General features: G+C 46.1%; 2 non-coding genes across 2 annotated transcripts; both read left to right on the top strand.

Annotated features, from left to right (window-relative positions):
- The first annotated feature begins 3,308 nt into the window (after window positions 1–3,308).
- trnak-cuu (transfer RNA lysine (anticodon CUU)) lies at window positions 3,309–3,381 on the top strand. The gene has a single exon. It is a non-coding gene; the product is annotated as a tRNA-Lys (tRNA).
- Window positions 3,382–21,876: 18,495 nt separating this feature from the next.
- Window positions 21,877–21,949, top strand: trnav-uac (transfer RNA valine (anticodon UAC)). The gene has a single exon. It is a non-coding gene; the product is annotated as a tRNA-Val (tRNA).
- Window positions 21,950–26,319: the final 4,370 nt, after the last annotated feature.

Raw genomic sequence — 26,319 nt, 5'->3', positions numbered from 1 at the left:
ATGACGCAGGAGCTGGAGAAGTCTTTGAAGGGCCTCACCTGCATCAACACGCACAAGGGACTGTTCAGCGACAAAATATGCCAGTTTGGAATTCGGTCGGCTGCAGCGATCTTCCAGAGAAACATGGAGAGCCTACTCAAGTCGGTATCACACACGGTGGTCTTTCAGCTCGATTTCCACTCTCTCCTCATCATGTGAGGTACCGCTCGCGCCTTGTGGTGAATGGGTCGTGCCTCTGGGACCAAGTGGATCCAATAGGTTATGGGCCGGGACACCGCCGAACACATACAAAACCTGGAGGAGGTCCTCCAGCGACTGGAACGCGTAGGGCTGCGGCTGAAGATGTCGAAATGCATCTTCATGGCAACAGAAGTCGAGATTTTGGGGAGAAAGATCACGGCGGACGACATTCGGCCCACAGACGCCAAGACAGAGGCTATCATGAACGCGCCCAAGCCACAGAACGTCACGGAGCTGCGGTCGTTCGTGGGACTGCTCAACTATTTTGGTAACTTCCTACTGGGGTTAAGCACCTTTTAGAGCCCCTACATGTGTTATTGCGAAGGTGAGAACTGGGTATGGGGAAAAAAAACAAGCAATTGATTTTGACAAAGCCAGCAACCTTTTATGCTCCAACAAGCTGCTTGTATTGTATATCCCGTGTAAAAGACTTGTGCTACCATGTGACGCGTCGTCGTACGGAGTCGGGTGTGTGTTACAACAAGCTAACATTGCGGCGAAGTTGCAACCTGTCGCCTATGCTTCCAGGAGCTTGTCTAAGGCCGAGAGGGCCTACAGCATGATTCAGAAAGAGACATTAGCGTGTGTATTCGGGGTAAAGAAAATGCATCAGATCCTGTTTGGCCTCAAATTTGAGCTCAAAACCGATCAGCTGCCCCTCACATCCCTGTTCGCTGAAAACAAGGGGATAAATACTAACGCCTCAGCCCGCATACAAAGGTGGGCACTCACGTTCTCAGCATATAACTAGACCATCCGCTACAGGCCAGGCACTGAGAACTGTGCGGATCCTTTTGTCGGCTACCATTGCCCACCACGGGGGTGGAAATGGCGCAGCCTGCAAACTTGTTGATGGTGGCGCAGCCCGCTGAATTGTTGATGGTTATGGAAGCGTTTGAAAATGATAAATCAGTTGTTACGACCCGCCAGATTAGGACTTGGACCAGCCAAGATCCTCTGCTGTCCGTAGTAAAAAACTGGGCACTGCTTGGGAGCTGGGCCAGCATCATGGTTGAAATGCAAGAACCAATCAAGCCGTTCCAGCGGCGAAAGGACGAGCTGTCAATTCGGGCAGACTGCCTGTTGTGGGATAACCGCATAGTGCTACCAAAAAAGGGCAGGGAGACGTTCATCTCGGACCTCCACAGCACACACCCGGGTATAGTAATGATGAAATTGATAGCCAGATCCCACATGTGGTGGCCCGGTATCGACGCTGACTTCGAGTCCTGTGTACGGCAATGCAGTGTATGTGCTCAGTTGAGCAACGCGCCCAGAGAGGCGCCACTAAGTTTGTCGCCCTGGCCCTCCAGACCATGGTCGAGGATCCATGTCAACTATGCAGGCTCATTTCTTGGTAAAATGTTCCTGGTGGTGGTGGATGCTTTTTCAAAATGGATTGAATGTGAAATAATGTCGGGAAGCACCGCCACCGCCACCATTGAAAGCTTGAGGGCCATGTTTGCCACCCACGGCCTGCCTGACATACTGCTCAGTGACAACGGGCCATGTTTCACCAGTGCCCAATTTAAGGAATTCACGACCCGCAATGCGATGAAACATGTCACCTCGGCCCCGTTTCAACCAGCCTCCAATGGGCAGGTAGAGCGGGCAGTACAAACCATCAAACAGAGCGTTAAACGGGTCGCAGAAGGCTCACTTCAAACCCGCCTGTCCCGAGTACTGCTCAGCTATAGCATGAGACCCCACTCGCTCACAGGGGTGCCCCCGGCTGAGCTACTCATGAAAAAGACAGTTAAAAGCAGACTCTCGCTTACACCCCAACCTGCATGATCATGTAGAGAGCAGGCGGCAGCAACAAAATGTAAATGTTGGTCGCGCCACTGTGTCACGGGAAAGTGATCTGAATGACCCTGTTTATGTGCTAAACTATGGACATGGTCCCAAGTGGATCGCGGGCACGGTGATAGCTAAAGAAGGGAGTAGGGTGTTTGTCGTCAAACGACAATGGACAAATTTGCAGAAAGCACCTGGACCAAACGAGGCTGCGGTTCACAGACTGCCCTGAACAACCCACAGCAGACACCACCTTTTTCGAACCCACAACACATACCCAAAGGATCAACGACACCACCCCGGACCAGGAAATCTAACCCATCACAACCAACAGCCCAGCAAGGCCAGACTCACCCAGCAGCCCTGCACGGCCAACAACACGCCAACCCAGCGAGGGCACAGCCAACACACCAGAACAGACATTTGTTCCGAGGCGGTCCACCAGGGAAAGAAAGGCTCCCGACCGCCTCACCTTGTAAAAAGTTTTCACTTTGACTTTGCCGGGGGAGTGATGTTGTGTCTCTGTAAAGCATGCACTCCCATGTTCCACCACCAGGGTGCGCATCCCCTGAAGTCCCAAGGGATCCCAAGAGACTGTTGGATGCTCTAGTTGCAAGTTATTATTCTGGAAAGTTTCAGACCGGGCACTTGTTCAGTGTTGCTGGAAGGCCCAGTGACTGGGATATCCTCTACACGGGGTATTCCTGAGCCTGTGCTCGGTGTACGGGGAGCTTTGGTCCGGGTCCGAGATAGCTTGCATCATGTGACAATGTACCCCGGACTGCTCTTGTTCCATTTTATCGTCCACAAGTTTTCATTTCAAAAATGTTTCCGCCAACAGGCGCTTAATCCCTCTCCCTGCAAAACGTTCCTTTCACAAACATTTCTCTGACCGGAACTGCACCAAACAACAATGTTCCTTTCAAAGTCATTAAACTCCCCAATTTCCACATCCGCAATTTTAAGGACAAGGACTGAAAGCGCATTGCGATCAGAAAATTGCCGGACCCCCTGTGGTTAATGACAGAGCTTTGGATGGTTGATCTCTGTACACACCTTGGAATTCAGGAGATCCTGTTTCGTGGTTTGAAGTTCGAGATAAACCCACGGGGCGGAGCCAACAGGCGCCTGGCAACAATCAGCGACAGGAAGATGCAACTTAAGCAGGCCCGGCTATCAACGGCATGACCTCGCCGAATCCCCCGCCATCAACAGCCTGGGATCACCATTGACCACTAACTGAAGGAGATTGACAGGAGCGATGCTGCGAAGCCCGGCTAGCTCAGTCGGTAGAACATGAAGCTCTTAATCTCAAGGTCATGGGTTCGAGCCCCACGTTGGGTGAATTATTTTCCTTAAACTTTTATGTTGCTTTCACGGGAATTAATCTTCTTTTGCACAATGAAAGAAATGCTAACAGTTTTGGTCTCCTTATTTACGGAGGGATATACTTATATTGGAAGCAGTTCAGACAAGGTTCACGAGGATGCAGGAAGAATGTTCCCGATGACAAGTTGGCAAAAATAATTCAAGTCTGTGAGATACTCAATCATTATTTCAATCATTAACCCACCCACAACATTTGAGATACAAAAAGGATCCATAGCTTTGCCAAGCCCAGCTAGCTCAATTGGTCAAACATAAAACTCTTAATCTCAGGGTTGGGGTTTGAGCCCCACGTTGGGCAAATAGCTTTTGTTGCAAGCCAGTAATGACAAGGACTCTTTCACTAATCAACCCCAACTTACAGTAACACAGCCCCGCCTAAAGAATGAGGAATTGTGGGTGACTGCATGTTGATCAGCAGAGAACTTCCTCCTCTCCGATTCCACTAAGGCTCAGCCTCCCAGGATCACCTCTCGACAGTGCAGGCTGCTGTCCAGATCGATTATACAGAGGCTTGGAATACAAGAGCAGGGAGGTTATTCTTGAACTGTTAGGCCGTAGCTAGAGTATGCAGTTCTGGTCACCACTTTACAGCGAGGACGTGATTGCACTGGAGAGAGAACAGAGGAGGTTTATGAGGATGTTACCGAGCCTGGAGAATTTTAGCTCTGAGCACAGATTGGAAAGGCTGGGTTTGTTTTCCTTGGAACAGAGGATGCTGAGGGGAGTCCTGATTGAGGTGTATAAAATTATGAAGGGCCTGGATAGATTGGACAGGAAGGACCTGTTTCCCTTACAAGAGGGGTCAACAACCAGGGGCACAAATTTAAAGTAATTGGTCGAAGGTTTAGAGGGGATTTGAGGGGAAATCACTGGAACTCACTGCCTGAAAGGGTGATAGAGGCAGAAACACTCAGCATATTTAAAAAGTACTTGGATGTGCACCTGAAGTGCCGTAACCTACAGGGCTACGGACCGAGAGCTGGAAAGTGGGACTGGGCTGGGGAGCTGTTTGTCGGCTGGCACGGACATGATGGGCCGAATGGCCTCCTTCCGTGCTGTAAGCTTCTCTGATTCCATGATGAGCCATTAACATTTTAAACCAGTCTCCTAAAACACAGAGTGAGTAAAGTCATATAGGGGATAAAAATTCCTCAAGGGACACACAGGGTAAGATAAAGGAAAAATGCAAGCTTAGGACAGATATTGAGAACTCGACACTGCAGAAACTCGAGAGGAGTATAAAAAGAGGAGGGGTGCAGGAGCAGAACAGTCACGATATTATTGGATGGTGGAGCAGGCTCGAGGGGCTTAATGGCCGACTCCTGCTCCTTACGTACTTATGTTAATTGTTGAATTATTGCCCATTGCACGCACTTTACTTGAGGTGTCTGATTGAGAATGTTCATTGTAACATGTAATGAACATGTAACAGTGTAATATCTCCAAGTTTGCAGATGGCACTAAACTGTGTGGCGGGGTGAGCTGTGAGGGGGACTCTCGGAGGCTTCAGGGTGACTTGGACAGGTTAGGCGAGTGGTCAAATGCATGGCAGATGCAGTATAATGTGGATAAATGTGAGGTTATCCATTTTGGGGGCAAAAACACTGGGGCAGAATATTATCTGAAAGGCGGCAGATTACGAAAAGGGGAGGTGCAACGAGATCTGGGTGTCATGGTTCATCAGTCATTGAAGGTTGGCATACAGGTGCAACAGGCAGTGAAGAAGGCAAATGGTATGTTGGCCTTCATCGCTCGAGTATTTGAGTATAGGAGCAGGGAGTTCTTACTGCAGTTGTACAGGGTCTTAGTGAGGCCTCACCTGGTATATTGTGTTCCTTTTTGGTCTCCTAATCTGAGGAAGGACGTTCTTGATGTTGAGCGAGTGCAGCGAAGGTTCACCAGACTGATTCCCGGGATGGCTGAACTGTCATATGAGGAGAAGCTGGATCAACTGGGCCTTTATTCACTGGAGTTTAGAAGGATGAGAGGGTATCTCATAGAAACATTTAAAATTTGGACGGGACGGGACAGGTTCGATGCAGGAAGAATGTTTCCGATGTTGGGGAAGTCCAGAACCAGGGGACACAGTCTAAGGATAAGGGGCAAGCCGGACTGACATATGAGGAGAGACTGGATCAACTGGGCCTTTATACATTGGAATTTAGAAGGATGAGCGGGGATCTCATAGAAACATTTAAAATTCTGATGGGACTGGTTAGTGCCAACTTTAGCTCAGCCGTTACTTCGTAAAACCAACTTTGTGAAAAGTTTGAATTTGTCTTAATGTAATCGCTGCCTGGTGTTTTTGTTGTCATTTTCAATCGCCTTCTTTCACACTGAAACAAATGGTAACCCGATTTGTAAGTTAGGAATGCGAGATTTTTAGAGAACATATTTAAATGCTCCACAAAAACATTCTGATCACGACAGCTACCGGGGTTCGATTCACCGTTAGAGAAGTAATTTTGCTACCACCGTTTTTAATTAAAGTGAAGCAATTTAATTAAATTACACAGATGACCCAAAGCACTTCAGAGTGGTGTCAAAACAAATGAGTTGGTAATTTGAAATAAGCAATGTCAGAAGTTGGATTTGAGTATCTGGGATAGAGTATAAATAACCATCGTGCACTGGAACTGGGAAGAGTGAATAATGAATGAGCTGTTTCCGGGTTTGAAATGCGGCTTGTATCTGCTGGTATTAACCGATAGCATTGTTTAGCAGAATGAAAGAAATGCTAACATGATCACTGAGGGACAGTCGAAACTTCAACAACTTAATTTTAATAATTTGTGAAACTTGAATCATTGAGGAAGTTTTATTCCCTTTCTGATTTTGCACATTCTGTATTTTCGGAGACTGGTTTTAAATGTTCATTGCTCATCATGGAATCAGAGAAGTTTACAGCACGGAAGGAGGCCATTATCACATGAACAATGAACATTTAAAACCAGTTTTTCTTTCAGAAATAATGTTTCCGCCCGGGCTTGAACCTTGGACCTTTCGCATGTGAGGCGAATGTGATAACTGCCACACTACAGAAACTGGTGCCTAGCTCTATGCCCAGAGAGAAGTGTTCAGCAACAAGCTGAAATACTCAATCCCTCTCTCTGCAAAAAGTTCCTTTCACAACATTTCTCTGACCGGAACTGCACCAAACAAAAATATTCCTTTCAAGTGTGCAAATTATTTGCGTTTAACTTTTATTTTGCTTTAATGGGATAACATCGTTAATGAATCGATAATCTTCTTTTGCACAATGAATGAAATGCTAACTGAGGGAAAGTCAGTCGGTCAATAATTGGTTCTGTGCTCTGCATGTTGGTAATGTAGCCAAGATGATCCAAAGATCTGTGGGAAAGCAAGTTGTGAGGAGGACACCAACAATCTGCAAAGCGATATCGATAGGCTCAGTGGCTGGGCAGTAATTTGTCAGATGGAGTATAATGTGGGAAATATGAGGTTATCCACTGTGGTAGGGATAATAGTCAGGCCATCCTGACTATTCAGTGCTGTGTGTGGACACCTGCAGGTTGATTTTGAACTTTTGTGTTCTGTCACATGAAATAAATGAGGACAGCAGGCGTATCTCTGCCTGACAACGGGGAAATAGTGAGACAGAAATTGGAGCAAGGGTCTGGTTATTGCCAAACAGCAAAGGAAATACTAATTCTGGAAAAAAAATGTCTGAAAGAACAGTGACCTCGACATGATTTGAACACACAACCTACGGATCTAGTTTCAGACACACTATCGTTGCGCCACGAGGCCTACACAGTGAGCTGGAGATTTTCGTCGAAATGAAAATTCTGCAATACAAGGGGCTTGGAAATCAGGAGAACCAGTTTCGAGGTTTGAAGTTCGAGATAAACGCATGGTGCGGAGCCAACTGGCCCCTGGCAGCCATCAGCGACAGGAAGATGCAACTTAAGTAGTCCTGGCTAGCTCAGTCGGCAGAGTATGAGACTCTTAATGTCAAGGTTGTGAGTTCAAGCCCCAAGTTGGCCGATTTATTTTCCTTAAATTTTTATGTTGCTTTCACAGGAAAACATCATTAATTAACCTATAAATTATTTTGCACAATGAAAGAAATGCGAACTAAGGGAGAGTTGATCATTTAATCATTTGTTCTGTATAAGAACACAAGAACCAGGAGTCGGCCATTTGAGCCTGCCTTCTTTAGCACTGAAACAAATTATAACCGTGTTTTAAAAGGAGCAGTGCGAGATATTTAGATGGCAACTTTCAATGCTACACAAATCCATTTCTTTCGTTACAGACACCCGGGATCGATTCCCAGCTTGGGAAGTAACTTTGATATTGCTGTTTTTTATTGAAGTAAGGTCATTTTATTCACTTCGATGGAAGTCCCAAAGCACTTCAGAGTGGTGTCCAAACAAATGAGTTTGTAATTACAAACACTGAATGTCAGGAGTAGGATTTGAAGCGACGCCTCGAGAGGAGACCTGCGACCTGAACGCAGCGCCTCATACCGCTCGGCCAACCTGACTGTTGGATGCTCCAGTTGCAAGTTATTACACTGGAAAGTTTCAGACCGGGCACTTGTTCAGTGTTGCTGGAAGGCCCAGTGACCGGGATATCCTCTCCCCCGGGGTTTTCCTGAGCCTGTGCTCGGTGTACGGGGACCTTTGGCACGAGTCCGAGGTAGCTTACATGTGTAGGCTGCTTGCTGGCTTCAGGTGATCTCTTACCAGTGTGCTCAAATCTTCAAAGACTTGCTTGCTGGTTTCTCGGGTGCCAGCAGGTCCTTCATTAAAGCCTATGTTTTCGAGCCACAGGTGGTCAAGAGATGGGCTCTTCACTTGTCTGCCTTATTGTCGCCTAACCAGTCTTTGGTTACAAAGCTTTGCTGGAGCCTTTCTATAAAGTCCTACCAATTATCTCCAGCATTGTATTTTTCACCTGAGCCGTTGGTCGCCATTCTGTGGATTCTGTAATCCCATAACTCGTCGCCACTGTAAAGTCCTGACCCTGTAGTACAGACTCACACGAGGCACATACTGAATCAAGGTCACTCAGGACCTGCACCTTTATTACACAGCTCTCGAATGCCACATTTGCCTGAGACCTGTCCTTATATACCTGTCTGGGAAAGGTATCCAGTGTCTCCTGCAAATGCACCCCTGGTGGTAAGGCAAGCTTGTGGTTACAGGTCATCTCTGGTTACAGTCATGTATGGCATAGTAAGGTACAGTTATGTACAGTAGTGTGAGATACATGACAGTATTGGTATTCATGGTGATTACAGCAATTATTAATCGTCTCACAGACCTCAATTATTTTTATGCGATGAATTGATCGAGGATTGAAACCAGGTTGGTGCGCCAGATCTTACCCCTCGACCACCAGGGAACAGTTACGATACATGTCGATATATTTATATATATTTATATATGAACCTGAATATCAACGGCTACATACCGAGACCTCGTGGTGGAACGGTAGTGTGTCTAACTTTGAGTGAGAGAAATTGTTCCACAGTGACACCCATTTCATCTTTTGTTCCCTTTTTAACATTAGAAACTGAGACAGGGGAATAAATAGAGAAAGCAAAGCACAGGGATATAGACAAGAGGAAGAGAGAAGGGGAAAGATACTGCCCCCACCCAGAACTAATGCAGAAACCCCTCTGCTGCGCTCGGGGTGACCACCCACAGCCTGGATACACTAACGTCCCAACAGCTCATTGACTGTCGGAGTGGGACCGTGCAGTGCTTCAGAAGACAGGTCGAAAAAGCGAAGTCACTGATTCCGTCTCATGTGCTCCTCCAATCAAGAAGAGCAACACACTAAAAATGCCTCAATAATGGTTACACCTTATCTTGACATTTGTTCAACAGTTGGCTCGTTGGTCTAGGGGTATGATTCTTGCTTCGGGGTTGATACTTGAAATTTGCGAGAGGTCCCGGGTTCAGGTCCCGGGTTCAAATCCCGGACGAGCCCTCAGTTTACCCAAGAATTTTGAAATTGCATTGAACTTTTGCAAAGAAGGACTTGGATTTCTCCAACACCTTTCAGGAACTCATGATGCCCCAAAGCGCTTTACAGCCGTTGAGTTATGTTTGAAGTGTTGTAGTGTGGGGAAAGATGTGCCCAAATGACCCCACACGAATCGCAACTCTTTGCGAAGGCGTTCGGTGCCTCAGGGACTTGGACTTTCGATGAATGAGTTCTGCTTGTACCTGCATTCAAGCTTGGAACAGTAACTGGGCTTCCATCTCACGGGAGCAGCGTGCAGCGCTTAGTGAGTAGGTGACCAGGTTGATGTGCGCCGCTTTCAATCTTTGAAATTTCACCAAACAAAGAAACGGTGAATCCAACTGTCCCTGTAAGCGACGGATTGAAGGGATCGGTGCTCCAAACAGAGCTGGAACACTAGCAGTGCAGGAATAGGGTCCGCAACATTAAATGTCAGAGTTATTAAGCAGACAATAATTAAACATACAATTAACAGTACTTACACCCAAACCATGCGAATGTTCGCCGAAGAACTCAAACACGTTACAGTTCCCAGCTTGGTGTACAAATTGATCAAACATTAATCGGATTCTAAAATATCTGTTCGAAATGCCACATTTTATATCTTTTCCTTACCCCTGCTACGTGACAATTTAAACTTTTAATAGTATTACCTAACACAAGTGCCCAACTTCTGATGTAAGGTCATTAACCTGAAACGTCAACTCTGTTTCTCTCGCCACAGATGTTGCCTGACCTGCTCAGTGTTTCCAGCATTTACTCTTTTTATTCTCCAAACTTATAATCAGAATATCACTTCCCTTGTCATCTAACTACCCTCCTTCCTGATATGTAGCCTTGTCCTACAAACCAAGCTTCTTTCGGATGATTCAGGCATTCATTGGAATTATAACTTCTTAACGATAACAATTATGTGAAGTATGTAACTATGTAATACTTGCCACCAGAGGGCGCGACTGTTGGAGTCCTAATGGCCACCTGCCCACACGTGCAGCGCCAGTATGAAAGGTTGGCTGCCATGTTGTTCAGGCACTCTGGAGTTGTAATAAAGAAGACTAAGTTCACACTAAGTTTAGCTCACAGTACTCAACCTCGGGGAGTTCTTCTACACACAACAATTAGCGACGAGTAATAGAATTCGAACTTTCACGCAACCATGGCTGCAGTTGGAATATTAGAGAGATCCATAGAGGATGATGTTTGTGAAGCCTTCGTCGAGCAGCTCGACCAGTACTTTGTGGCCAACGAACTGGAAGGAGACACTAACGTGGCCAAGCACAGGATTGTTCTCCTCACTGTCTGTGGGCCTAAAATATACAGCCTCATCAAGAATCTGCTCACACCGACAAAACCAAAGGAGAATGAATATTCAGAGTTGTGCACACTAGTTTGGGATTACCTCAAGCCGAAGGAGAGTATCCTCATGGTCAGATATCGTTTTTAAACGCACCATCGCTCCGGGACCAGGACCTGGCAGATTATGTCACCGACCTGAGACACCTCGCGGGACCTTGCTATTTTGGAGCTGCGTTGGGGCAAATGCTGTGGGACGTTTACATGCTGGGCATCAGCCACGAGGTCATTCTTCGAAAGCTGCTGGCTGCTGAAACCCGAGACCTGAGCAGGGCCATCGCAATCGCCCAGGCATGCATGGCCATGGACGATAACACCAAACAGATATCCTCTCAATATCGAAGCTCACCGACAAGTACTGTGCATAAAATGATGTTGCTAGCAGGCCGAACTGCATATGGCAGGATCTATACATCTGTGGCTGCAAGATCTGTGATGACTCAGAGTGCGCCATCGGGGGTGAATGTGAATCTGTCAGCACCGTGTTGGTGCTGCGGGGGTAATCTTCGGGCCCATCCATGTCGATTCAAGCACGACGTGTGCAAAGGCTGCACAACGATGGGGTACCTCCAGTGAATGTGCAAACGTGCTGTGACATACCACGTGGCTGAAGATTATCGATCCGGCACGGATCACGCAGCACAGGCAATTCAACCCGAGGAACAAGGACTCCCAGGTGCCGGTGGGGATGTTGCATTTTATCAGGGAGGCTTTAAGGGTGAGCCCGAAACGTTTCCTCTGCCCACCTGGGGCTCGCTTACCGTGTCGGAGTTCTGAGTAGAGCGCTTGCTTAGGGAGTCTCATGTTGGGCATGTGGACAATGTGGCCTGCCCAGCGGAGCTTGTCGAGTCTGGTCAGTGCTTCAATGCTGGGGGTGTTGGCCTGAGCGAGAACACTGATGTTGGTGCGTCTGTCCTCCCAGGGGATTTGCAGGATCTTGCGGAGACAGCCCTGGTGGTATTTCTCCAGTGATTTGAGATGTCTGCTGTGTATAGTCCATGTCTCGGAGCCATACGGTATCACCAGCGCCCTGCAGATCATAAGCCTGATGCCAGATTTGACGTCCTGGTGTTCAATCACTCTCCTCCTCAGCTGATCGAAGGCTGTGCTGGCACACTGGAGGCGGTGTTGGACCTCGTCATCGATGTCTGCCCTTGCTGATAGTAGGTTCCCGAGGCGTGGAAAAGGTTCCACAGACGTGGAAAAGGCATTTACAGCCTTCCTAAATATAGCACCCTTATTCTATTCTCTGAAAACAAGTTCCTGAATTCTCGGCAAGCTGTGTAGGTTAGAGCTCTGGTTTTATCCTAAGATAGATTCGTCCACAGTGTTTCCGTAGTGTAGAAGTTATCACATTCGCCTCACACTCGAAAGGTCCCCGGTCCGAAACCGGGCGGAAGGATCTTGAAAACTTGAAAAAGGGCCGAATACCTGACGCCTGTTCCCAACTCTTCCGTTCTTATGATCTCTTGACCTTTCACAGAAGAACTAACTCTCCTCTGAACATGCATGAGAAAGCTCCAGAAAATCTTTCTCCCTGAGGTGCTTTCGCGTGTGTGGCGAATGTGTTAACCATTACACTGCGGAAACATCTCCGCTTTCAGCACCAGATTACCAAAATTAAACCCAATGAGATCGGGATAAAAGTTCCTCACATGCCAGAGCAAAATATATGATTGATAGTCGACAAAAGAATGAACAAACTTCAGCACCAGGTCAGACGGAAATGTTCAGCGAGCAGTTGGACTGCTGAATCGCACTTTTAAGGAGTTGGTGGTGACAAAACAAATGGGTTCCGCTTAATGTTTAAATATAGGAAATGGCAGAACTAGGACATGAACCCACATCTCCAGAGGAGATAGTGACCTGAACACAGCATCTTAGACCGCTCGGCCATCCTGACTGTCCAGTGCTGTGTTGGCCAGCTGCAGGTTGATTTTGAACTTTTGTGTCCTGTCACATGAAATAAATGAGGGCAGCAGGCGCATCTCTGCCTGACACCGGGGAAACAGTGAGACAGGCCTTGGAGCAAGGGTTTGGTTATTTCGACACAGCAAAGTAAATATTAATTCTGGAAGAACAATATTCAAAAGAACAATGACCAGTGAGCTCCCTCTGTGCTGATTGGGAATGTGTTGGCTCTCCTTAAACAACTTCTGTGTCACACTGAAAGTTCTCAATCCTTCTCCTCCGCTGCCCGTTACAGAAATGTCACCAATCACCCAGCCACCGTGTTCACTTCCACATCCTCACAGTGGGGCAATAGAGGCTCCTGCCATCTCCCCGCGATCAGCGAACTCACCCAGTTGACAAAATTAAACCCCAAACACATGCTTGGCAACGGGCAGGAGAAGCCAGATAGGGTGTAAGCTCGGTCTATCACAGAAAGTATTGGTATTCATGGTGATTACAGCAATTATTAATCGTCTCACAGACCTCAATTATTTTTATGCGATGAATTGATCGAGGATTGAAACCAGGTTAGTGCGCTGGATCTTAACCCCTCGACCACCAGGGAACAGTTACGATACATGTCGATATATTTATATATATTTATATATGAACCTGAATGTCAATGGCTAGCTACCTAGACCTCGTGGTGCCCACGGTAGTGTGTCTAACTTTGAGTGAGAGAAACGGTTCCACAGTGACACCTGTCATGTGTCCTACATGGTTATTGCTTGTACTATTACAAAGTGTGCACCAGAGGGCACTGCAGTGGGAGACTTGTAGCTTGCCTGTACAGGTGTGCCTGGCCTAGCATAAAAGACAGGCGACCAGGTGTGATCCTCACTCTGTGGTTATCAATAAAGGATTAACGTCTCTACAGTTCAATCAGGACACATTGTCTCGTGGAGTCATCATCAGAGCATCTGAAGCTATAACAATTGGCGACGAGATTACCGACCTTCATCGAAAATGGCGAACCTTGGTACGTTGCAGCAGTTCGCTGATGGTGATGATTGGGAAGCCTTTGTGGAGAGGCTCGACCATTTCTTCACAGCAAACGTCCTGGCAGGTGACAACCCGTCCACACTGGCTGATATGTACAGAGCTATCCTGCTAACCAGTTGTGGGCCCACCGTCTGTGGCCTCGTCAGGGACTTGCTGGCACCAATGAAGACAACGACCAAGGCGTACGAGGAGCTTGTAACACTGATCCAAGAACAACTCAAGCCCAAAGAGAGCATCCTCACAGCCAGACAGCGGTTTTATACACACCGACGGCTCGAAGGCCAGGAGATCACGAAATATGCTGCAGACCTCAGGAGACTGGCGGCACCGTGGGAGTTATGTGACTACCTCACCGAAGCACTGCGGGATATCTTTGTCATCGGAATCGGCCACGAGGGCCTTCTTCATAAGCTGCTGTCAGCGGATACCACAGTCACACTGCAGAAGGCCATCTCCATGAGCCAAGCATTCATGACCTCGACCTGTGGCTCTCGGCGGATGACTCATCCTCAGGACTCAAACCGGGCAAGTACTGTGCACAGAGTGGTGCCTTTTAGATGCTGGACTGTAGAACGTGAACCTTCTCAGGGGAGAGAGAACAGGCCACCGAGTCACTTAACTCAAAGTCCATGGTCAGATCAGCCATGATCTTATTGAATGGCAGAGCAGGATCGAGAGGCCGAATGGCCGACTCCTGTTCCTATTTCTTATGTTCTTATGTTAATCGTTTCAGGAGCTTGAATCATTGATGACGTTATCTCCCCTATCTGACTTTACACACTCTGTATTTCGGAGACTGGTTTAAAATGTTCACTGCTCATGCGACAAGGAACCTGGGGCGAATTTTGTTCGATTTATTTCACAGCAAAAGTAGTCTCCAAAATAACGTTTCTACACGGGTTCAAACCGGGGACCTTTCACGTGTGGTTCTCCACAGTGGTGGAGGTTGTGCTCGAGTTTAAAATGGTGCATTCGATCCACTTTGAAAATGCATCTACAACTACGAGGAACATTTTGCCCCTGAATGGGCCCGCATAGTCGACGTGCACCCGCGACCACAATTTGGTAGGCCAGGGCCAGGGGCTCAGTGGAGCCTCCCTGGGGGCACTGCTGAGTTGGGCATAAATAGTGCATCTTCGGACGCAGAGCTCCTAGTCCGCGTCAATACCAGGCCACCAGACGTGGGATCTGGCTATGGCCTTCATGAGAACGATCCCCGGGTGCTCGCGGTCGAGCTCCCAGACAAATGCCTCTCTGCCTCGCAGAGGCATGACTACTCAGCTGTCCGACATCAGGCAGTCTGCTTGTAGTGATAGCTCATGCATGCTCCTGTGAAAGGGTTTTAATTCCTCGGGGCAGGCATCACGAGCCTCTGCCCAGTCACCGGTTAGGACACATCTTTTTACTAAGGATAACGTGGCGTCGCTGGCCGTCCAGGCTCTGATTTGGTGAGATGTTATGGGCGAACCTGTGGACTCAAAGGCATTGATTGCCATGACTATCTCACAGTCCTGTTCGTCAGACCCTTCCGTGGTCGCCAGGGGTAGCCTGCTGAGCGCGTCGGCACAGTTGTCTGTACCTGGTCTGTGCATTATGGTGTAGTCGTAGGACGCCAGCATGCGTGCCCCCCGTTGAAATCGCGCCGAGGCATTGGCGTTTATTGCCTTACAGAAACTTCTGGTACAACAGCCCCAACAGAGGGGAGCTGACCAGTGAGCTCCCTCTGTGCTGATCGGGAATGTGGTGGCTCACCTTAAACAACTTCTGTCCCACACTGAGGGCCCAAGTTTCAGGTGGAGTTGCTCCTAGTTTTTTGGAGCAACTAGTTTAGTTTGGAGAATGTTAGAAATTGCAATTCTCGGATATTAGTTTGCTGCAGTTCTACTGAGTTAGTTGAGGTTGGCTTCAGGTAAGGTATTTTTTTCCAAAAGGGTATGTGTCCAGACACTCAGGCGTGTTTTGCTAGTTTCGGCAGTGAAAACTTACTACAAACTAACATAGGCTGGAGTAAGTCACCACTTTTGTAAGTTCAGAACAACCTTACATAGAGGTAAGCTCAGTGCAGGCACAGCCAGAGAGGGGGTGGGAATTAAACACAAAAAGGACTGAAACATTAAACACATCACTTAAAATGTCCAAAAACCTCTTTTGATGACATCTTGCCTTCTATCTGCTGAATGAGGATAGTTGCTTCTCTTTTTATAAATAAACAGGTGTAGCCTCCCGGCTGAGGCAGGCACGTTCCGGCTGCTTTCAGATGAGCTGTGAGAGATTATTAAAGGGTCCGAGGGTCCTGTAGCCCCCCACACCAGAATATCCTCACCCCCGGGGTTTTCCTCAGCCTGTGCTTGGTGTACGGGGAGCTTTGGCCCGGGTCCGAGGTAGCTTGCATCCCAGGGATGGACAATAACCCTCTGTGCTCTGGAACTGGGAAGAGCGAATAACTAATGAGTTGGTTGTGGGTTTGAAATGCGGCTTAGATCTGCTGGTATTAACCGAGGCAGGGGCTGTGAGACATTGCATTGTGTTCAGGTTAAATCACAGCAATATCCGCAGTCAGGAGCTGAAAAGGACGAAGAGCTGAAAAAACACAAGAAAAAAGCTAAGAAATGTCAGCAATTGCAGTAAACTCTTTAATATGTTTCCTGCTCTTTTAATGGTACGGCGCTCACAGAGGGAGCCCGGATTCAGAAATTAACTCTTTCATTCAAAATCTTTAAAATAATGACATGCAACGAATTAAACTGTGTGTCGGGGGATGGGGGTGGGTGAAGATTATTAGTTTTATTCCCCATTCATTAAACGACAGCGTTGTTTTGTAGAATTGTAACTGAGGGTCAGTGGAAACTTCAATAACTGAACTTTAATCATTCAAGGAATTTGAATCATTGATGACGTTTTCTCCCCCATCTGACTTTGCACAATCTGCATTTAGGAGACTGGTTTAAAATGTTCAGTGCTCATGCGACAAGGAACCTGGGGCGACTTTTGTTCAATTTATTTCACAGCAAAGATAGTCTCCATAATGACGTTTCTGCCCGTGCTCGAACCGGGTAGCTTTCGCGTGTGAGGCGACCATGATAGCCACTACACTACAGAAACGCTGTGGTTCCAATAATCTCAGGAATATAACCAGAGCTTTAACCTACACAGCTGGCCGATGCTTCAGGAGCTTGTTTTACGAGAAGAGAATGATGGTGCTATATTTAGGAAAGCTGTGAGAGTGGCAGGAATTGATCTCGTGTTTCCCAGACTTTACAAATAGGAACTGGAGATGGCCATTTAGCAGCGAGTGGTTAGGATCTGGAATGCACGGCTAGAAAGGGCGGTGGAGGAAGATTCAATCTTATCTTTCAGACGGGCGTAGGATAAGTGTCTGAAGGAAAAACAAATGCAGGGCTACGGGGGAAGGGCGGGGAAGTGGGACTCGCTGAGAGTCGGCACGGGCTTGATGGGCCGAATTGCCTTCCGTGCTGTAATCATTCCATGATTCGATAAGTTAGTGGCACCTTTCATAGTGTGGGTGGGAGCACAACATTGCAAAGGGACATGGATTGAGTCGGCAAAACTAGAGGCATCTGATTCAGGAGATTCGCGGGGTGCGGAAATTCGGGTGTTTAATGACTTTGAAAGGAACATTTTTGTTTTGTGCCGTTTCGGTCATTGAAATATTTGTGAAAGGAATTTTTTGCAGAAAGGGATGCAGCATTTAACCTTCTGCCTTAACACTTCTTTCTGGGTGTCAGCTCACATTTCGTTTCAATGTTATTCTTCCAGAATTGCTATTTTCTTTGGTGTTTCACAATAACTAGACACTTGCTCTAAAGTCAGTCTCACTGTTTCCCCAGTCTCCTTTTGATGTTACCAGCAATGAACATTTTGACCCAGACCCCAAAAGAACAGTGTGTAAAATGGTTTATGGTTTCAGAGTTCACTTGCAGAGCGCAGAAGAAATGATTCATTTATGGAGTTCCTTCAGTTAGCTTTTCTTTAATTGTGCAAAATAAGATTGTGGGTTAATTACTGATGATTCTCCATGAAAGCAATATTAAATTTAAAAAAATGCAATCGCCCAACATGGGGCTCAAACCCACGACCCTGTAATTAAGATTCTCATGTTCTATCGACTGAGCACGCTGGGCTTCTGGCTAACGCTGGATTTAATCGCTCATTACAACCAGGCCCCTGTTGGCCACCCGCAGCCTGGATACACTAACGTCCCAACAGCACATTGACTGTCGGAGTGGGACCGTGCGGTGCTTCAGAAGACAGGTCGAAAAAGCAAAGTCACTGATTCCGTCCCATGTGCTCCTCCGATCAAGAATAGCAATACACTAAAAATACTTCAATAATGGTTACAACTGAGCTCCACATTTGTCAAGTAGTTGGCTGGTTGGTCTAGGGGTATGGTTCTCGGTTTGGGGTTGTTACTTGAAATTTGCGAGAGGTCCTGGGTTCAAAGCCATGAATTTTGAAATTGCATCGAACTTTTGCAAAGAAGCACTTGCATTTCGACAACACCTTTCAGAAAATCATGACGCCCCAAAGCGCTTCACAGCCGTTGAGTTATGTTTGAAGTGTTGTCGTGTGGGGAAAGATGTGCCCAAATCACCCCACACGAACCGCAACTCTTTGCGAAGGAGTTTGGTGCAAAGAATTAGGTATCTCAGGGACTTGGACTTTCTATGAATGAGTTCTGGGTGTACCTGCATTCAAGCTTGAAACAGCATCTGGGCTTCCATTTCACGGGAGCAGTGAGTAGCGGTTAGTGAGTAGCTGACCAGGTTGATGTGCGCAGCTTTCAATCTTTGAAATTTCACCAAACGAAGAAACGATGATACCAACTGTCCCTGTAAGCGACAGATTGAAGGGATCGGTGCTCCAAACAGAGCTGGAACACGCGCAGTGCAGGAATAGGGTCCGCAACATTAAATGTCAGAGTTATTAAGCAGACAATAATTAAACATACACTTAACAACAGTACTTACACCCAAACCTTGCAAATGTTAGCCGAAGAACTCAAACACGTTACAGTTCCCAGCTCGGTGTACAAATTGATCAAACATTTATCGGATTCTAAACTATCTGTTCCAAATGCCGCATTTTATATCTTTTCCTTACCCCTGCGACGTGACAATTGAAACTTTTAATAGTATTACCTAACATAACTGCCCAACTTCTGATGGAAGGTCATTAACCTGAAACTTTAACTCTGTTTCTCTCTCCACAGATGCTGCCTGGCTTGCTCAGTGATTCCAGCATTTACTCTTTTTATTCTAAAAACTTATAATCAGAGTTTCACTTCCCTTGTCATCTAACTACACTCCTTCCTGATATGTAGCCTTGTCCTACAAACAGGCTGCTTTCGCACGATTCAGGCATTCATTGGAATTATAACTTCTTAACGATAACAATTATGTGAAGTATGTAACTATGTAATACTTGCCACCATAGGGCGCAACTGTTGGAGTCCTTATGGTTACCTGCCCACACGGACAGGGCCAGTATAAAAGGTTGGGTGCCATGTTGTTCAGGCACTCTGGAGTTGTAACAAGGAAGAATAAGGTCACACTAAGTTTAGCTCACAGTACTCAGCTTCGGGGAATTCTTCTCTTCACAACAATTTGCGACGAGTAACAGAATACAAATCTTGACGCAACCATGGCAACTGTTGGAATATTATAGAGATTCACAGAGAGTGAAATAAATGGGGGCAGCAGGCGGATCTCTGCCTGACACCGGGGAAACAGGGAGAAAGACCTTGGAGCAAAGGGATATGGATTGAGTCAGCAAAACGAGAGGCACCCGATTCAGGAGATTCGCGGGAAGCGGAAATTCGGGAGTTTAATTACTTTGAAAGGAACATTTTTGTTTTGTGCCGTTTTGTTCAGAGAAATGTTTGTGAAAGGAATTTTTTGCAGAAAGAGATGCAGTATTTAACCTTCTACCTTGACACTTCTTTCTGGGTGTCAGGATCACATTTCGTTTCAATGTTATTCTTCCAGAATTAATATTTCATTTGCTGTTTGACAATAACCAGACCCTTGCTCCAAGGTCTGTCTCACTCTTTCCCCGGTGTCAGGCAGAGATACGCCTGCTGCCCTCATTTATTTCATGTGACAGGACACAAAAGTTCAAAATCAACCTGCAGGTGGCCACACACAGCACTGAATAGTAATGATGGCCGAGTGGTCTAAGGTGATGTGCTCAGATCACTATTTCCTCTGGATATGGGGTTCCAATCCTATTTCAGACATTTCTTATAATTAATCATTCGGCAGAAGCTATTTGTTTTGTCACCACCAACTCCTTAAAAGTGCGATTCAGCAGTCCACCTGCTCGCTTAACATTTCCGTCTGACCTGGTGCTGAAGTTTGTTCATTGTTTTGTAGAACGACAATTATATATTTTGCCCTGAGTATGTGAGGAACTTTTCTCCCGAACTCATTGGGTTTAATTTTGTTAACCTGGTGCTGTCAGTGGAGATGTTTCCGCATTGTAACGGTTAACACCTTCTAGTTTTTTGAGTTCTTGCTCAACTTTCTCCTTGAGTGCATATTGTACGGAACGGGGCTTGTAGTAAACCAATCGAGCATCCTTCTGTACCCTGACACTCGCCTTGAAGCCTTGGATCGGACTGCCCGCTTCGCAGAACACTTTGGATACTTCTTGATAACCTCATCCGTTGATGAAAATCTCGCTTCCACACAGAAAATCGTACTCCAATCCAGCTTCAGTGAGCTTAATCAATTTCTTCCTTGTCAGGCAGACTTGTCTCCTTTCACTACTATTAGAGGCAAGTTCTGAAATTGATCTTTATATTTCACCGGTACAGTGTTACGACCTACCACAGGAATTTACTCTCCCGAGTAGCCTCGCAGCTCTATCTTGGGTTTCTCCAGTTGGAAATTACGCAATTTGTCGCGGTACAGTGAATCCGGTATTGCACTCACGGATGCACCCGTGTCAATTTCAATTGGTATCTTGAATCCCGCAACATCTATGTGGATATTGATGCTTTCCGAATCGCAGTCCGTTAACCGCGTGCTCCTGATGATGTATAACTCTAACATCTCCTCGTCCTGTTGTTGTTCTTCCATACAATGTAGTCTCTTGGGATTTCTACTCATAGCTTTGAACGCTGGACTCATAGCTTTAAAAACAGGTTTACCCTTCAGTCGGCATGCCTTCGCAAGATGTCCAGTATTTCTGTAGAAGAAACACTCTGCCTTCACGTGTGGACAACTTTGATCAATGTGTTGTCCCAGATACCTACAGCATGACTTCGACGCTGTGGTAGTATTTCCAGTTTCTGAGGCTTTTGTCTCCCTTGTTATACCTTCAAATGCTATGATAATGACTCCACGAGACAATGTGTCGTGCTTGAACTGAGTCCTTTATTGATAACCACAGAGTGAGGATCACACCTGGTGGCCTGCCTTTGATACAAGGCCAGGCACACTTGTGCAGATAAGCTACAAGTCTCCCACTGCAGTGCCCTCTGGTGGCACACCTTGTAATAGTACAAGCAGTAACCATGTAGAACACATGACAGGTGTCACTGTGGAACCGTTTCTCTCACTCAAAGTTAGACGCACTACCGTGGGCGCCACGAGGTCTAGGTAGGTAGCCATTGACATTCAGGTTCATATATAAATATATATAAATATATCGACATGTATAGTAACTGTTCCCTGGTGGTCGAGGGGTTAAGACACGGCGCACTAACCTGGTTTCAATCCTCGATCAATTCATCGCATAAAAATAATTGAGGTCTGTGAGACGATCAATAATTGCTGTAATCACCATGAATACCAATACTTTCTATGATAGACCGAGCTTACAGACTATCTGGCTTCTCCTGCCATATGCCGGGCACGTGTTCGGGGTATAATTTTGCAAACTGGGTGAGTTCGCTGATCGCGGGGAGACGGTAGGAGCCTCTGTGGCCCCACTGTGAGGATGTGGAAGTGAACAAGGTGGCTGGGTGATCCGTGACATTTCTGTAAAGGGCAGCGGAGGAGATGTATTGAGAACATTCAGTTTGGGACAGAAGTTGCTGAAGGTGAGCCAACACATTCCCGATCAGCACAGAGGGAGCTCACTGGTCAGCTCCTCGCTGAGGGGGCTGTTGTGCCAGAGGTTTCTGTAGTGTAGTGGTTATCACGTTTGCTTTACACGCGAAAAGTCCCTGGTTCAATCCCAGGCAGAAACATTATGTTTCAACTTGCTGTGGATGAACAATCGGAGGCGAATTTAGTCTCCCTGCAAATGCTGCCTGATCTGCTGAGATTTCCAGCATTTGCTATTTTTATTTGCTATTTATTCTCCTGGCAAATGGGCTCCCTTATTCATTAATTGCTCTTTATTTCACCAATAAATAGATAACTTTGAGTGAGAGAAAACGGATCCACCGGGGCCTTTTGCGTGTGAGGCCAACATGATATCCGCTACACTGCAGCCCATCAAAGGGCGAGAAACCACTGAATATAAAGGATGAGCTGACAAATATCAGGGACAGTGCAGTCAGGTCAATGTCAAACCGTCCTTTCTTATTCCGCCGTGGCATGAACGGGATTCAGATGCCACAAAGTTTAATTAAAGACACAAATACAAGTAACACTTGCAAATCTTTTCAGTGTAAAATTCTTTCACTTTATTTGAAATGCTACTGCGTTGACTCTGAAAATACACACGGTTGGATTTTATCTTCACTGCTGATTGTATTTTGCGTGCACGGTAGGAATAATCGGTGCTGATAAATTTGATAAAAGTTGCCCCAGATTCCTGGTGTCATCGGCAATGAACACTTTGAACCAGAAAGCTAAAATACAGTGAGTAAAATGGGTTAACATGCATAAGATCATAAGAACATAAGAAATAGCAGCAGGAGTGGGCCATACGGCCCCTCGATCCTGCTCCGCTATTTAATACGATCAAGGCTGATCTGATCATGGACTCAGGTCCACTTCCCTGCCCGCTCCCCAAAGCACAGGCCAAATGATTGAAGTATGGAGTGTCCCTGAGTTAGCATTTGTTTGATTGTGAAAAATAAAGTGAGGGGTTAATTAATGATGCTTTCCTGTGAAAGCAAGATAAAAGTTTTCGAACAAACCATCCGGTGACTGTCAGGTGAGCGCTGCTTGTGATACCTGGTGGGAATGGGCTGGGATTTTAAAGCCCCTTGTATTGCAAACCTTCATATAGACGAACATCCCTTAACTACTGTGTACACCTTGTGGTGCAACGGTAGTGCGTCTGAGTCTCGATCAAAGCGTTGCGTGTTCAAATAATGTCGCGGTCACTATTCTATTAGCAATTGCTGTTTCACAATAACCAGTCCCTTGCTTCAAAGTCTGTCTCACTGGTTCGTCATGGTAGTGCTGGGGATAGCATCAAACAAGAAAGAAGGGATGTGTGCAGTGGTGGTACAGCAGTTATCATGGGTGAATTTTATCTCCATCGTGATTAGGCTAAACACATGGTAGTAATGTGGTGGAGGAGGATTTCATCGAGTGTATTATGGATGGTTTTCTCAACCCAGAAGAGAGCTGGCCATCCTTGACTGGGTGATGTGTAATGAGAAGTGACTAATTAGCAATCTTGTTGAGCGAGGCCCCTTGGGGACGAGTAACATAATATGGTAGAATTCTTCATTAAGATGGAGAGTGTCACAGTTAATTCAGAAACTTGGGTCCTGAACTTAAGGAAAGGTAACTTTGACGGTATGAGGTGCGAATTGGCTAGAATAGACTGGCCAAGGATACTTAAAGGGTTGACGGTGGATAGGCAATGGCAAACATTTAAAGATCATATGGGTGACTTCAGCAATTGCACATCCCTGTCTGGAGTAAAAATAGAACGGAGAACGTTGCTCAACCATGGCTAACAAGGGAAATTAAGGATAGTGTTAAAACCAAAGAAGAGGCAGATAAATTGGCCAGAAAAAGGAACAAACCTGAGAACTGGGAGATATTTAGAATTCAACAGAGGAGGACTAAGTGTTTCATTCGGAGGGGGGAAATGAATTATGAGAGTAAGCTTGCTTGGAACATAAAAACTGACTGCAAATGCTTCTGTAAATATGTGAAGAGAAAAAGATTAGTGAAGACAACTGTTGGTCCCTTGCAGTCGGATTCAGGTGAATTTATAATGGGGAACAAAGAAATGGCAGATCAATTGAACAAATACTTCAGTTCCGTCTTCACGAAGGAAGACACGAATAACCTTCCAAAAGTACTAGGGGACCGAGGGTCGAGTGAGAAGGAGGAACTGAAGGATATCCTTATGAGGTGGGAAATTGATGGGATTGAAGGATGATAAATCGCCTGGGCCTGATAGTCTGCATCCAAAAGTACTTAAGGATGTAGCCCTAGAAATAGTGGATGCATTAGTAATCATTTTCCAATCGTCTATTGACTCGGGATCAGTTCCTATGGACTAGAGGGTAGCTAATGTAAAACCACTTTTTAAGAAGGGAGGGAGAGAGAAAGCGGTTAATTATACACCGGTTAGCCTGAATCAGTCGTGGGGAAAATGTTGGAATCAATTATTAAGGATGAAATAGCAGCGCATTTGTAAAGCAGTGACAGGATCGGTCCAAGTCAGCATGGATTTATGAAAGGGAAATCATGCTTGACAAATATTCTGGAATTTTTAAGGATGTAACTGGTAGAGTGGACAAGGGAGAACCAGTGGATGTGGTATATTTGGACTTTCAAAAGGTTGTTTACAAGGGTCCACACAAGAGATTGCTGTGCAAAATCAAAGCACATGGTATTGGGAGTAATATACTGACGTGGATAGAGAACTGCATGGCAGACAGGAAGCAGAGAGTCGGGATAAAAGGGTCCTTTTCAGAAAGGCAGGCAGTGACTAGTGGAGTGCCGCAGGGCTCAGTGCTGGGACCCCAGCTGTTTACAATGTACATCAATGATTTGGATGAAGGAATTGAGTGTAATATCTCCAGGTTTGCAGCTGACACTAAACTGGGTGGCGGTGTGAGCTGTGAGGGGGACGCTAAGAGACTGCAGGGTGACTTAGACAGGTTAGGTGAGTGGGCAAATTCATGGCAGATGCAGTAAAATGTGGATAAATTTGAGGTTATCCACTTTGAGGGCAAAAACGTGAAGACAGAATATTATCTGAATGGTGGCAGATTAGGAAAAGGGGAGGTGCAATGAGACCTGCGTGTCATGGTTCATCAGTCACTGAAAGTTGGCATACAGGTACAGCAGCAAGGAAAAAGGTAAATCGTATGTTGGCCTTCATAGCTAGGTGATTTGAATATTGGAGCAGGGAGTTCTTATTGCAGTTGTACAGGGCCTTGGTGAGGCCTCAACTGGAATATTGTTTTCAATTTTGGTCTCCTAATCTGAGGAAAGACATTCTTGCTATTGAGGGAGTGCAGCGAAGGTTCAGCAGACTGATTCCCGGGATGGCTGGACTGACATATGAGGAGAGACTGGATCAACTGGGCTTTTATACAATGGAGTTGAGAAGGATGAGAGGGGATCTCATCGAAACATATAAGATTCTGATGGGACAGGACTGGTTAGATGTGGGTAGATTGTTCCCGATGTTGGGGAAGTTGGAGCAGGCTCGAGTGGCTAGATGGCCCACTCTTGTTCCTAATTCTTATGTTCTTATGTTCTTATCGCAATTCTGGAAGAATAACATTGAAACGAAATGTGACCTGACACCCAGAAAGAAGTGGTGAGGCAGAAGTATAAATGCTGCATCCCTTTCTGCAAAAAATTCCTTTCACAAACATTTCTCTGACCGAAACGGCACAAAACAAAAATGTCTCTTTCAAAGTCATTAAACACCCGAATTTCCGTGCCCCGTGAATCTCCTGAATCAGATGCCTCTAGTTTTGCCGACTCAATCCATGTCCCTTTGCAATGTTCTGCTTCCACCCACACGATGAAATGTGCCACTAACTTATCGAATCATGGAATGGTTACAGCACGGAAGGCCATTCGGCCCATAGATACCGTACCGACTCTCAGCGAGTCCCAGTCCCCCGCCCTTTCCCCGTAGCCCTGCAATTGTTTTTCCTTCAGACACTTATCCAACTCCCATCTGAAAGATAAGATTGAGTCTGTCTCCACCGCCCTTTCAATCCGTGCATCCCAGATCCTAACCACTCGCTCCTGTTCCTATGTGTAAAGTCTGGGAAACAAGAGATCAATTCCTGCCACACTCACAGCCTTCCTAAATATAGCACCGTCATTCTACTCTCATAAAACCAGCTCCTGAAGTATCGGCCAGCTGTGTAGGTTAAAGCTCTGATTATGTTCCTAGCAGTGCGTGAAGCGCAGTGTTTGTGTAGTGTAGTGTTATCACGTTCGCTTTACATGAGAACAATCACCGGTTCGAAACCAGGTGGAAACATTTTCAACATTGTTCAATTAAATATTAGAAAAAATGGAATAATTGACAAGAATGGTTCAATATTAACAAAGTTGGTGTTTGTTTCTGCTGATGTTAAGAACCCTTCAACTAGGCTGGAGTTTAATATTTTGATATTTCAAACAACATTGTTGATATTTGATGTCTCCAAGATAAGAGAGACTGTTTGAT

Source organism: Pristiophorus japonicus, chromosome 25 (genome assembly GCF_044704955.1).
Source record: "Pristiophorus japonicus isolate sPriJap1 chromosome 25, sPriJap1.hap1, whole genome shotgun sequence".
Classification (NCBI taxonomy): Eukaryota; Metazoa; Chordata; class Chondrichthyes; family Pristiophoridae; genus Pristiophorus; species Pristiophorus japonicus.
The sequence above is the reverse complement of the archived record's forward strand: the minus strand, read 5'-3'. Positions and strand labels throughout refer to the sequence as shown.